The sequence below is a fragment of the Hemitrygon akajei genome, chromosome 1 (assembly GCF_048418815.1).
Source record: "Hemitrygon akajei chromosome 1, sHemAka1.3, whole genome shotgun sequence".
Lineage (NCBI taxonomy): Eukaryota > Metazoa > Chordata > Chondrichthyes > Myliobatiformes > Dasyatidae > Hemitrygon > Hemitrygon akajei.
The window spans coordinates 85,993,370-86,004,486 of record NC_133124.1 but is presented as its reverse complement, the minus strand read 5'-3'; the positions used below and the strand labels follow the sequence as shown (position 1 = coordinate 86,004,486).

The window sequence follows — 11,117 nt, the reverse complement described above, 5'->3', positions numbered from 1 at the left end:
TCTTTAACATGCAAATTCAGTCAAATTTGGATTTTCTAGATTTTTGTTTCCACAAGGCAAATTTTTATATTTACTACAGATTAAGCAACTATTATCTTGTCCAAACAAAGAGATAAAACTAAGGCAGGAAGGGTTATGTATCCATAATTCTTTCCATCTTCATGGTGTGTTACATCAGGAGGACTAACGGAATCGTCAGGGATTCCTGCAACCCTGGCTTTTCTGTCTTCTCTCTTTAATTTTCCGGGAGAAGATGCAGGAGCCTCAGAGTCTGAATGACCAGAATCAAAAAAAGCTTCTTCCTGTGTGGCCCCCCCCCCCCCCCACTATCAGACTCCAGAACCAATCACCACTCTCACATTCTACTTTAATTCTTCCTCTTCCGTTATCATCATTTCAGCATTTCTTTTTGCACCACTGTTCACTGAACAATTTAGTTTTTTTGTGCTTGTCACTGTATTTACTGTTGTATTTATTGTCTATCTCAGTCATTCTCTCAGTCATCGAGGTCATTGTATATCAAGCAGCAGTAAATCAAGGCAAATGGACTTGCTGTGTTATCCAGAAGACATTTCGCCACTCATCTGAGAGTCTTCTTCAGTTCTAATCCATAGTGTGTGGTTTTCTGGCCTATTAACTCCAAGAGGCATTTCAGGGTATAGCAATCACAAGAGAATCACTTGCACAGGAAGGACAGGGAGGAAGCCATCTTTGTCAAACTGGAAAACCTATCCCTAAACCTATCCCTATCCCTATCCCTATTCATGCAAAGATAAGACTAGTGACCCTCTCATTACCTCTATGACTTTTAACCACCTTCAGATGATTGCTGTACCTTTAAACAACTCAAAGAGCTTATAAACCGGAGAACTACCTACCATGGATCAGAACGGAAGAAGCCCCTTGGATGAGTGGCTTCTAGACAACACAGCAAGTCCAGTTGCCTTGATTGACTACTGCTTGATATGCTGTATTAATTACTACCATGATTTGAATTTGGCCTCTGATGCTGTTTGAGTGGAGTTTTTTTTACCATGACCCTATGGACTGCCTCCAGGTGCTCTGATTTCACCCACGTTCCGAGTCAGGCTGGTAGATTAATTGGCTGCTGTAAGTATCCCTGTAGTATATGTTAATGGTGAATAGAAACAAACAGGAATTCATGGGGATGTGCAAGAGCGAATGGTTACAGGGGTACAGGAAAACAGGAAGAGGCGAATGGGACTGATACATTTATTCTCCAGAGAGCCAGCTAACTGACCTTCTTTATCATTGTCAGTACAAAGTGGTGTAGTAAGTTACCTTGGCCTTATGCTTGAGGCCATAGCAAATTATCAAGCCATAACTGTTCTCACAATACAATTTTCAGTTTTAGCTTTCCCATTAAGACAAAGAATTCTGAAATGGTTTCAGCTTACTGCTTTTGCACCCTCCCATACTTCCATTCCCCCAGTGACCACCATCCCCGGAGGCCCATTTCACATGTTCCCACTACATTTCCATTGGCTTCCAACATTGTGAGAATTGAATGGGTTTCCTTCACTGAGTGTGAAAATGAAAAATAACAACTTAATAACAACTGTTCATCTATCCATCCAAATACAATTAACTCCACTTCCAACCTATGAGAAGTAAGGCATTAGTTGTCTATTCCATTCTCTAGTGTCAGCTGTTGTTCTTTCCAGGATGTAGTTATATAACCATTCCATTCAATCTGTCCCACTACCTAATGCTCTTCTTGGGAGCAATCCTCCATACCTCCTCAGCCCTCAACGGCAGGCACAAGTTAATCATAGAAACATTCTGTCAATGGATTTCCAGAGCGATAGAAGTAAACCCTTCTAAATTGTCCTGAAAGTAAGCAGAATAAATTCACAGTAATGAAAATGAACTAGTATGAAGATGCTGAAAATTTGAAATGAAATCAGAAAATAATGGAAACACTTTAGCAGGTCAGGTAGCATCCGTGGAGAAAGAAATAGGGTTAGCATTTCAGAGCCAAGAATCTTCATCAGAATGGATCTTAGATCTAAAGCATTAACTCTGTTGGCAGACTGATATTAGATGAATTCTCTTAAATGTATAAGAGGATTCCTTTAGGTGTAAGTTGTTTAGGAAAAGCTTTGAAATAGCAACTATTTAACAAGCATTTTAGATAAAAGAAACTACGTGGTGATCATGGAAAGCTTGGTTTTCATGTAAAGCAGTGTCTGATGTTACCTTCTTCAATTATATCCAATGTGATGTAAATCATAGCTCATAGCCATTGGCTTAAGTCTGTAATTCAAGCTTGGAATTCTGCTGATCTTCAGAAACTGCTTCTATAATCACGTGACCGCAACCCCTTAATTGGATTGTAGTCTTGAAACCCTAGTTACATAATGATTTACCAAAGTATTTATTCGGAACGCTTGCCCTTTATAAGCTCATGTATGTTTGAACCACATATTCTTCTGTAAAAAATTTAATATGTAATATGCTGTAACAATAATAATATGTATCATTCTAAAATTCAGTCATTATCAGTAGGAGATTGATTTGCATTCTGTTTGCACTATTTTATTGGTTAAAATTATTGACAAATGCTGGCTGCGGTCATGTCATAGTTTGCTGTTGAACTATTAGTCTGTATCAGGAAGAATAGGGTAGAAGCCCATCTCCAGTACCATTCCGCTCTAGATCCGGTGAGGCAACATGGTGAGGTTGTGATGAAGACAGTATTTTGTCATAAAAGACCAACAGGATGATGTGAAGAAATACAACACTCTTTCTCAGGCTCTTCTGGGACTGCGCCAGTGCCCACAGCAGTGAGCTGAATGAGCTGTTCATTGTGAGGGTCACATGGGGATCTGTGGACTGCTGGGTGGATTAGATTAGATTAGATATATTCATTAACCACCTGCGTCAAAGCATACAATACAATGAAATGCGCCATTTGCATTAAGAATCAACACAATCTGAGGATGCGATGGGGGTAGCTTGCAGGTGTCCCATATTCTGCTGCCAGCATAACATTCCCACTATGTTCTGCAGAACAACACACAGCCAACTTTCAACAAGCAATAAACTGCTTTCGTACCCACACTCCATAAACACAGATGGGCCTTCAATCCCAGGACAAGCTACCACTGGGCCTCTGACCTCCTACCTATGACCCTGGGCTGGCCTACATTGGGTCTATGACCTCCAGACTTACCATCTGAAAGGCTTTGACCTTCAGGCTTTGATGTTCACTCTTGCCAAACTTGTGATTCAACCTTTTGGACTTGCCAACTACCAGTCTATTTTCACACTTAGGACCAATTACACAGTCTCAACTGGGGTGTAGAACTGGCATTTTTCTAACTTGCAATACAGTTGGTTTTGAAGGAGATGCTGAAGGACTGATTGGATGTTCCAGATGTAGTCTTGGGGGGTTCTTGGAAAAGATGAGGATGTCATCGAGATAGACAAATACATACCCGTGTAGCATGTCTGTAAGGATATTGGAAAATGACTGGCTGTTGGAGAGTGCAAATGGCATCACCAAATATTCAAAGAGGCCAGTGGGAGTGATGAACACAGTCTTCCTGACGAATGCGGACCAGGTTGTATGCACTCTGTTGTGACAAGAGTCCTTGACGAGGATGGCTTGGACACAAATGCTGGAGTATCTGAAACAAGGATACAGACACGGTATCAAACTGGATCGAGAACTGAGGACAAAACAAACATTGACAAGAACTCTGATAATGCTTAGGATTGAGCACTGAACCCAGGTTCAGCAGATCCATAAATACTCAATTCTTTGTGTCAAAAACATGATTATCAATCAACGGGAACGTCCTAAGCCCTTAAAGAGGCCGTGCCAGCTGTCCGTACTCCGGAGAATTACAGTGTTTAATTCTCAAAAGCTGGCATGGTTGGGAGAGTCCCCTAACAGGTCCCCTCCTCTACAGCCCACTCCTGAAAGCCCTGGTTGATCAGAGAGTTGGTGATGGTAATCGTGGTTGAGAGTCCGATCCAGGATGTCCCTTTCCAGCACCCAGCACCTTTCCTCTGGTCTGAATCCCTCCCAGTCCACTAGGTATTGTGGAACACCTCGAACAGTTTGCAACTCCAGAAGTCTTTTCACGGTGAACAGTTGTTGCCTCCTTGATAAACCTGGGTGGTAGCAAGGCTGATGCTGGTGGGGCGAAGAGGCTGGTGCATACAGGTTTTAATTTAGAGATGAAAAGTAGGGTTAATCTTTAGGGTTCTGGGGAGCTGAAAAGTGTAAGCTACTGGGTTTACTTTCATGACCAATGAACTTGGGTGCTAACTTTCTAGATTCCAGTTGGAGAGGTAAATCATGAGTGGACATCTAGACCTGTTGCCCAGGCTGTGAAACAGGTCCCAGACTTCCTTTTCAGTTTGCCTTGGTCTCTAATGACATCTAATTCCTTCTGCCTATATATGGTCCATACCCCTCCATTCATATGCCTATCTAAGATCCTCTTGAATGCCCCTATTGTATTTGCTTCCACCACGCCTCCCCCTCACCCCGGCAGCACACTCCAGGCACTCACCTCTCTGTGTGTAAAATTAACTTGCCCTGCACATCTCCTTTGAACTTTACCCCCTTCATCTCAAACGGATACCCTGGTGGCCAAACTGAATTTCCTCTGATTACAGGGCAGCTCCCAGATCCACAGGGTATATGCTGCTAACTGTCGACTTTGGAAGGAACATTTTGAACTCTTCTTCAACCATAAGTCAGTGGAGACCTTTCAAATTATCCCACAATGACCTGTTGAGGATTTCCATGACATTTCATTGACTACTGGAGGGCTAAAGCAGGCTATCGACCTGATAAAGACCAATAGAAGCTCCCAGGCAGGAGGTGTACCACAGAGGCTGATAGTGCTGCCAGCTTCTGACTCATCACACAGATGAAAATCCATTCCAGAGTCAGGACAATATTCCCCTGAATGTGACAACAATAACAAACCGGAACAAGGGAGGCAAACCTGATTATAAGATCTACAGATCTTGGCCATTACTTCTCCCAACATAGGAACAAGAGAAGACAATTCAACATTTTGTGCCTCCACCATTCAATAAATTCAATCAACTATTACTCTAGAAGATGTATACCTGATGACTTACACTTATTTGCACACAGTTTTGGTCTCTTTTATTAAGGAAGGACATATTTGCATTACAGGAATTCAGAGAAGGGTCCTTGAGTTGTGGGAAGAAAGAGCTCTTTTCTGATGACTGGGTAGTGGAGGCAGCTATCCACACAATGTTTGAGTAGTAGATAGGTGAGCACTTGAATCACCAACACATGAGGACTATGGACTAAACACTGTAACGGGGATGAGTGTGAGTACCCGATGACAGCATGGAAATGGGCGAAGGGCCTGTTACTGTACTATGATTTACTGAGTATTTTGCCACCCTTCTGACTTGTGAATTATAGATAGTGGATACAGGTGCATGAGGTGTTAGCAGTTGAATCACTCACTACAGGATGCCCTGTTTCTGACTGTTCTTATAGTCAAAATATTTATGTGGTTGGGTTAACTGATGTTCTGGTCAGTAGTGACCTCCAGGATATTGATGATTCAGAATCAGAATCAGGTTTATTATCACAGGCATGTGACGTGAAATTTGTTAACTTAGCAGCAGCAGTTCAACGCAATACGTAATCTAGCAGAGAGAGAAAAAATACGTAATAAATAAACAAGTAAATCAATTACGTATATTGAATAGATTATTAAAAAAATGTGCAAAAACAGAAATACTGTACATTAAAAAAAATGTCGTAGTGTCCAAAGCTTCAAAGTCCATTTGGGAATTGGATGGCAGAAGGGAAGAAGCTGATCCTGAATTGCTGAGTGTGTGCCTTCAGGCTTCTGTATCTCCTACCTGATGGTAACAGTGAGAAAAGGGCATGCCCTGGGTGCTGGAGGTCCTTAATAATGGACGTTGTCTTTCTGAGATACCGCTTCCTAAAGGTATCCTGGATACTTTGTAGGCTAGTACCCAAGAAGGGAACTTGATGATGATAATACACTTGATTGAGAAAGGTAGATGCTAGACCCTCTTTTGATGGAGCTGGACATTGCTTGGTACTTCTGTATTGCAAGTTACTTGCTACTTTACAGGCCATTGAATATAATCTAGTTGCAGCCATGAGCTGCTTCATTTGCTGAGGAGGTAAAAATGGAACTGAACATTGTAAATCGCCAATGAGTGTCCTCATTTCTGCTCCAATGATGAAGGGAAAGTCATTGATGTAACAGCTGAAGGTGAATAGGCCCAAAACAGTACCTGGAGGAATTCTTACAGTGATGCCCTGGGGCTTAATGACCTCTGACAACACAAACACTTTCCTTGATGCACAGTATCGGCTGTGTTCAGTCGGATGCCTATTTACTTCAGTTTATTCACAGCTTGCTGATGCCACACTCAGTCACGTGCGATCTTGATCACTTTCACCTCACCTCTGGAGATCATTCTTTGGTCCCACATTTGTGGTGAATTCTGGAGTGCAATGCAAACTCATCATTGCCAAAGAAGTTATAGGGGAGTGAATTTTAGAGTAAATGGATGGGACGGTTATTGGATTTAATTGAGCAGTCTTAATACGCTCGGCAGAGGATGGTGCTCGGAGAAGCTGTGCCGGAGGGGATGGTCGGAGGCTTTGAGGTTCGACGGACTCGGAGTCCACTGCGGTCAGGACGCTTTCACTGTGTGCTGTGTCTGCGAGGCTGGGTCCGGTGGCGCTTTCATTGTGTGCTGTGTCTGCGAGGCTGGGTCCGGCGGTGCAGTGGAAGTCCATAGCGGGGGTATTCCCTTCTGCCGCTGGCGTGGGATGATGAGTCTGTCGGGACCCTGCGGACTTGTGGAAACTGTGTGGTGATATCTTTTGAACTTATAGTCTTTTAACGTCTTTGGACTATTTTTACTGTGCCCATGGTCTGTTTTTTTTTAATCAATTATGCTATTGTTTGCACTGTTGTAACTATATGTTGTAACTATGTGGTTTTGTGCAGGACTTCTGGCTTTAGTTTTTGGTCTTGTTTGTCTGGTGGATTTGGAGCTCCTTTCCGGGGAACGCGCTAAGACGGTAGCATGATATTAATACGCAGCAGCCTCTCCGGACTCTGGGTTGGGGATTGCCAAACGTTATGTGGATTTTCTGGTGTAGTCTGTTTTGTCATGCGTTTTTGTGATATCATTCTGGAGGAACGTTGTCTCATTTTTTAACTGCATTGCATTTGTGGTTTCTAAATGACAATAAACTGAATCTGAATCTGAATTTGTCCTGTACAGTTGGTCCTCCTTATCCACGAGTTCCGCATGCACAAATTTAACCAACCGTGAATCGAGAAAACCTGGAAGTGCTCTTCCAGCACTTGTTGTTTGATCCTTCGATGGAACGAAGCCTCCATGTCACCCGAGGGATAACAACAGGCCTACAACCACTGCAAGATTTGTTTGAAGATGCAAAGAAAAAGAAGAGACAGCTTCCTATAACAATGTTTCTAACTAAAACATCTGCAGTTCTGAAGTCACGACGTTCAACGCTTGAAGATCCTCAGCCCTCAACCTCCACAGATCCTGACTTTAGTATTATTGAGCCTCCTCCAAAGCATCCTTATTCCCTAAACAAGACAGTGTAACAACTACTGTACAGGTATTACAGGTTTTACTCGTTGTTTGATCATTGTTCGCCTCGCGTCTCCTTCGTTCACTGCTTGTGTTGTAAGCAAGAGGAGCATGTACAGTTTTTTTTCTTGTCAATATTCCCTAAACATTACAGTATAACAACTATTTACACAGCATTTACATTGTATTAGGTATTATTAGTAATCTAGTGATGACTTAAAGTATACAGGAGGATGTACGTAGTTCATATGCAAATACTATGCTATTTTATATAAGGGACTTGAGCATCTGCGTTTTTTGGTATCCGCGGAGGGTCCCAGATAAGGGTCGCAGATAAGGAGGGCCGACTGTATTTTGTAAACAGGACGTGCCTGGCCAATTTTCCACATTATTGGGTAGATATCAGTGTTGTTACATCATGTCAGGAAAAGCTGTGCACCAACTACTGACTGAAACATAGGAAGTTGAGCTGGTTGCTGGGCAGAGATGGCCAAGGTTTAATTCTTCAAATTTCTTTTTACCTAAGCTTTTCTTGAGCTATATGGAGTTGAGGCGTTCTATTAACAGGTAGCCTTTGCCATTTGCAAAACACAACTTTGTCAGAAGCACTAGTCAGGAAGACTATTAGGAAGACATTTGCTATCTGCAGACTTTAACTCCTCTTTCTGTCAGGCTATTTGTTATTGTTCAGAGATTCGAAATACATTTTATTATCAAAGTATGTATGCAGCATACAACCCTGAGATTCGTCCTCCCCACAGACAGCCACAAAGCAAAGAACCACAGAACCAATCAGTTCAAAGAAAAACATCAACACCCCGCCACTATATGCAAAAAAATGTGCAAACAGCAACAAAAAAACAAATAAAATCACAGAATGCAACATTTAAACTAAAGAGATATATAAATGCTGCATGTTTCTACAGTATGTTGACTGACTTAATTAATTTGTAACACATGGCAGTTGTGGAACATTACACCTCTAGCAGAACCATAATCCCAACTAATTTAATAAGTGACTTTAAGAGCAAAGGGATAACAGAGAACAAATATTGCAAAGCTATTTTTAATTCAGCCATGCAACAGCAATTGAAATGCACTGTTAACCTATTATCATAGAGTATGAAGCACAATACCAGGACTGAATAATAGCCTTCTGCAGGAAACAGTGCTCCTCACAAACTTTCTGCAAGGCTTATTAATTTAAAATCTGACTGCAGTGTTGGCCTTCACTGACTGAGCATGTCAGTGATATGCTCAGGTGTCGAGTAAACAGCCCCTGCAGGGCACTGATAGTACTGAACAGAGCAGGGTCTGTCTGTAGTGTGTGAACACCTGCTGACCACAGACAATGGAGGCACTGATTCACTGATCAGTCTTTATTCAACTCCTGTTACGTTCCTGGGTACTCCCCGCTTGACGAGAAAATAACCCCAACCCCACGAGCGGGTTTGAGAGGTATTCCTGGTTTCGGAGAAAGTAATGAAAAGGCACAGAAGTCAAGCTGTATTTCTTTCCTCTCACCCCCTGCTCTCCCATATCATCACTCTCTGGGGAGTACGAGCTATTATTGTCTTGTGAAACAGCATCCACAGTCTCCCTACAGGTCATTTCACATCTGTGAGCTCCACTTAAAAGAAATGACAGTCGAAGCCCTTCAATAAAGATCAGTGCCTGTGACAAGAATGACTTTCAAGTGATTTTCATTAAATAGACCACTAAACAGGGGCTTCCTGCACTCTTCTTCAGCACAGTAATATGTCCTGAGAGTGTCCATCATTAAACCTCTCCAAACTCACGTTTGTGTTAGCTAGTAATAGTTGATTATAGAATAGTTTATTCTGAGATGTGGAAAATTAAAAATCACGGACTTTACACTTACAAATCTTAATTGGCAGTAGATGCTGTAGTTATCCTCTCAATTTCATCCAGGACAGCTTCCATCCCACTGTTAACAGACCTCTTGTACGATAAGATGGACTTTTGACTGCAATGTTTACTTTGTTATGATCATGTATTTTATTGTTTCCTTGCACTCCACTTTCTCTGTAGCTGTTACACTTTATTCTGCATTGTTTTAGATTAACCTGATTCTTGCTCAATGCCAGATCATGATTTGATCTGTATAAATAGTATCCAAGAAAAGCTTTTAACTGTGCCTTGGCACATGTGGCAATAATAAACCAGTACCAATACCAATGATTACGTAGCCAAACTTCCCTTCTTTAGCTTAATTACTGCACCATCACACGAGGCTTGTTACAAATGTTAACCCTCAACAATATTGATCAGTTAGGCACAGAGAGGAACTGTATTTACTGACAATTACTTTCAATGTCTCAGTTAACAAACACATGAACTTAAGTACCTGGCCCACCACGAACAATTAGAGAAGAGAAAAGTCAATAGCTGGTAAATAGAGTCTACACTGACCAGGTATTCTTCTTGTTCCTGATGTAATCTCCACCTTTCCGACGTGAGGTCATTCACTTCTGCCGCTACCTGTGGTCTCAAAATCCTCCATTATATCCTTTTCCTCATTGGATCGATCTAAGATGCCTTAATTTTGTTGGCTCAAGCTCGTCTGACTGACCAGTGTCAGCTTCTCGTTGGATCTGACACAAAGCAAAAGCAATATTACTTTATGGCTCTTTCTCTCAGACTTGTGGTCTAGATAATTTATTTTTGTTCTGTCCAACATATACTGACTTAAACCAGTCTAACCAGTTCATCCAAATACTGGGCCAAGACCACCAGATCACATAACAGAGAAACACACAATAAAGATAGGTAGATAGGGTTGTAAAGAGAGCTTTTGGTACATTGGCCTTTATAAATCAAAGTATTGAGTAAAAAAGTTGAAATGTTATGGTGAGGTTGTATAAGGCATTGGTGAGGCCAAATTTGGAGTATTGTGTGCAGTTTTGGTCTCCCAATTACAGGAAAGATATTAATAAGGTTGAAAGAGTGCAGATAAGGTTTACAGGGATGTTGCCAGGACTTGAGAAACTGAGTTACAGAGAAAGGTTGAATAGGTTAGGACTTTATTCCCTGAAGCGTAGAGGAATGAGGGGAGATTTGATAGAGGTGTATACAATTATGATGGGTATAGATAGAGTGAATGCAAGCAGGCTTTTTCCACTGAGCTAGGGGAGAAAAAAAACCAGAGGACATGGGTTAAGGGTGAAGGGGGAAAAGTTCAAAGGGAACATGGGGGGGGGGTTCTTCACACAGAAAGTGGTGGGAGTGTGGAATAAGCTGCCAGATGAAGTGGTAAATGTTGGCTCACTTTTAACATTTAAGAAAAACTTGGACAGGTACATGGATGAGAGGGGTATGGAGGGATATGGGTCAGGTGCAGGTCAGTGGGACTAGGCAGAAAAATGGTTCGGCACAGCCAAGAAGGGCCAAAAGGCCTATTTCTGTGCTGTAATGTTCTATGGTTCTAAATAGCTTCTTATCTGAAAATGGTCTCAGGT

General features: G+C 41.8%; 1 long non-coding RNA gene across 1 annotated transcript; it reads right to left on the bottom strand.

Annotated features, from left to right (window-relative positions):
• Positions 1-2,585: 2,585 nt before the first annotated feature.
• Positions 2,586-10,184, bottom strand: LOC140732037 (uncharacterized). The gene is made up of 3 exons (XR_012099968.1): positions 10,072-10,184; positions 3,462-3,653; positions 2,586-2,859 (listed from the first exon to the last, which is right to left on the bottom strand). It is a non-coding gene; the product is annotated as an uncharacterized lncRNA (long non-coding RNA).
• Between the last annotated feature and the right edge of the window lie 933 nt (positions 10,185-11,117).